The sequence below is a fragment of the Dama dama genome, chromosome X (genome assembly GCF_033118175.1).
Source record: "Dama dama isolate Ldn47 chromosome X, ASM3311817v1, whole genome shotgun sequence".
Lineage (NCBI taxonomy): Eukaryota > Metazoa > Chordata > Mammalia > Artiodactyla > Cervidae > Dama > Dama dama.
In genome coordinates, this window is record NC_083714.1 from 24,480,432 (window position 1) to 24,483,976 (window position 3,545).

The following is a 3,545-nucleotide window of genomic DNA, read 5'->3' on the forward strand; positions in this document are numbered from 1 at the left end:
CTGAGTGAGTTATTGAAGCGGGTGGGAGGCACTCCTAGCACAGAATGGGTCCTTGAAATAGTTTCTTGTATGATGGCTTAGAAAGAAAAGTGGAACTCCAGCCCCATTTGCTAATGTCTGCTGCATCTAGATGGGAGTGTGCTCTGTCCATGAGTTTCATGTTGACTCAGGTGCCAGGAAGACATTGGAGAAGAGGAAACAGGCTGGAGACCCTGCTGTTGGGATCAGCACTGGGGTGGGGAGTGACTGCTGGATAAGTGGCTGCATTTGGGTGGGGGAGGTGGGAGGAAGAGTAGCAGAGGTTTGCTGGGTTCCATGCATCCAGACCAGCTCCATCCCTGGATCAGGTCACCCTGGGCAATGACTAGGAGGGAGAGAGGAAGGGACATCCTAAGGCCAGAATCATTCAACTGAGGCTGGCTTTTCAGTGGATATCTTCATGTGTGAGGGATGTGCTGAAATGGTGTAATGACAAGTTCTTTTTTGTTTGTAATATTTCAAATTCCTGGCTCCCAAGTATTGATCAGCAAAATAATCAGGTGGCATGGACCTGCTTACCACATATCTGCTTAGGAAAGAGGCCTCTTTCCTCCTGTAGTTTTCTTTCCTCCACTCTTACAAATCACACAAGGAAGCCACTTTCTTTGATTGATTTATTTACTTGGCTGTGCTGGGTCTTAGTTGTAGCATTCAGGGTCTTCAAGCTTCATTGTGGCATTCAGGATCTTTTAGTTGTGGCTTGTGAGATCTAGTTCCCTGACCAGGGGTCAAACCTGGGCCCTCTGCATTGGGAGTGCAGAGTCTTAGCCACTGGACTACCAGGGAAGTCTCCAGGAAGCCACTTTCTTGTTTTATTTCCATGGAAGAAGGAAGGAGAAATAATCATGAAAGTCTATATTTGTTGAAGACTTTCCATGAATCAAGGATTTACAATGATCCAGAGAAGTAGGTATTAATACTGGCCCCATTTTACAAATGAGGACACTGAGGCTCATTTACCCCTGCTTATTTCCTTCACAACACTGATCACCATCTCTAATCATCTTGTTGATTTGTACCTTTGTCTGCCTACCCACATAAAATGTATACTCTATGAGAGAGGATTTTTGCCTGTTTTGTTCACTGTGTATTGTCCAGTGCCTACATGTGTGTGTGGCACATCACAGCTTCTTTTTTTTTTTTTAAATTAGTTGGAGGCTAATTACTTCACAACATTTCAGTGGGTTTTGTCATACATTGATATGAATCAGCCATAGATTTACACGTATTCCCCATCCCGATCCCCCCTCCCACCTCCCTCTCCACCCGATTCCTCTGGGTCTTCCCAGTGCACCAGGCCGGAGCACTTGTCTCATGCATCCCACCTGGGCTGGTGATCTGTTTCACCATAGATAATATACATGCTGTTCTTTTGAAACATCCCACCCTCACCTTCTCCCACAGAGTTCAAAAGTCTGTTCTGTACTTCTGTGTCTCTTTTTCTGTTTTGCATATAGGGTTATCGTTACCATCTTTCTAGATTCCATATATATGTGTTAGTATGTTGTAATGTTCTTTATCTTTCTGGCTTACTTCACTCTGTATAATGGGCTCCAGTTTCATCCATCTCATTAGGACTGATTCAAATGAATTCTTTTTAACGGCTGAGTAATATTCCATGGTGTATATGTACCACAGCTTCCTTATCCATTCATCTGCTGATGGGCATCTAGGTTGCTTCCATGTCCTGGCTATTATAAACAGTGCTGCGATGAACATTGGGGTGCATGTGTCTCTTTCAGATCTGGTTTCCTCAGTGTGTATGCCCAGAAGTGGGATTGCTGGGTCATATGGCAGTTCTATTTCCAGTTTTTTAAAGAAATCTCCACACTGTTTTCCATAGTGGCTGTACTAGTTTGCATTCCCACCAACAGTGTAAGAGGGTTCCCTTTTCTCCACACCCTCTCCAGCATTTATTGCTTGTAGACTTTTGGATAGCAGCCATCCTGACTGGCGTGTAATAGTACCTCATTGACATCACAGCTTCTTAATAGCTTGTATCTTTTTTTTCTTTTTTTTTTTTTTTTTAATATTAGGAGAAGTCTAGTGATTATTTTCTGATCACAGATTGATAAGCTTCAAAGTCATCAACAAGAACATCCAAAGTCAGTGTTACAGGTTACTGCCCCGTGTGTCATTATAATCAGGATTAGTTCCTCTTCTGGTTCATGGAGGCCACCTGGAGCCACTCGTTGGTGCTGGGGTTGTAGGAATGCGCCGCGGAGATCTCCTGGCTGGTGATCCTGTACCCGCCCACGATGAAGAGGTAGTTGTCCAGGATGGCAGCCCCGTACCCCCTGACGTTCACCAGGTCGGGAGGAAGGTTGTTGGCCAGCGGGAACCAGCGCTCCGTCATCTCCTCGTACCTGAGCATGGACGGGGGCTCCCCTTGGTAGGGGTGAGGGGCCAGGGGTCCCCCCAGGAAGTCCCCCAGTGCCACGAGGACGGGGGTCCCGGTCATCCGGGCCTCTCGCAGCCTCTGCTTCAGGCTGACATCCCCGGGGGCCGGAGGAGACGAGCCCAGGAGGTGGAACTGGGGCTTGCACAGCACCTCGTGGAAGTGGACGGCCATGACAGTGCTGGACATCATGGGGGAATAGCATTTATCTTTCATCACATCTGGGATTTGATTTTACCCTACTTACAAGCTCATCATTTAGCCTGTTACCGTTTCATGGGTGCTGGAAGGAAACGTGAGATTCCCAGATCAGAGATAACAGACTGCATGACTCACAGCACAGCAAGTAGCATGAACATCAGCATGTTTGCGTCAGTTCCCCATATCCCCAACCCCACAGGGCGACACAGAGGGATGGCTGATGGCCCCTGAACTTGGGGAACTCAGCATTTTGTAGTGGGCAGTAGGCATGCCTACTCTTTGTCCCAGAAGGTGGCATTAATTCATCCCTCAAGATTACTCACTGCAAACATAACCCTGAGAAATGTCCCAGATAAGGAGCACTCAGGACCTTGCATTCTTAGCATGGCCAATGTTGACTTAAAAATTGTCTGCAACCTAAAAGTTGAGCATTACATTTTATTCAATGGGAATTTTTAGGACTTCAAGCCCAAGAGACAGCATCTCAAGTAACTCTGAGAGAAGTGCTTTGAAGAGGTGGGGGGAGGGGTGGCGGGGGGGGGGGAGAAGGAGTCAGGTTATATAGAAGTTTTGTAACAAAGGGCAGGTAGTCTGAACGTCAAAAGATGATTGTTGATTAAAGAAAACCAGATATCCCAAGTTAAGGAATTTAGTGCTTTTTGATGTATGGGAAGACACAAGAGTCTTGGTTCACTGATATCATTCCTTTGATATACACCTCTGCTTTCTGGAACCAGTGTCCTGAGTTTCCTCAGGGCTCACCGTAAGGACTGGCTGCAGTCTGATGGCTGCTAGACAGCAGGTATTCTTTCCTTCCTGGCTTCCCTCAGGGTTCACCAGCTCACCATCCTTGGTGTCTGCAACTGCTATTGACTTTGACATCCTTTGTTTACTGATATGGCAGGAA

The 3,545-nt window shown here is 46.5% G+C and overlaps 1 non-coding gene across 1 annotated transcript; it reads right to left on the minus strand.

Moving 5' to 3' along the window:
* Window positions 1-752: 752 nt before the first annotated feature.
* TRNAG-CCC (transfer RNA glycine (anticodon CCC)) lies at window positions 753-825 on the minus strand. Its single transcript has one exon. It is a non-coding gene; the product is annotated as a tRNA-Gly (tRNA).
* Window positions 826-3,545: the final 2,720 nt, after the last annotated feature.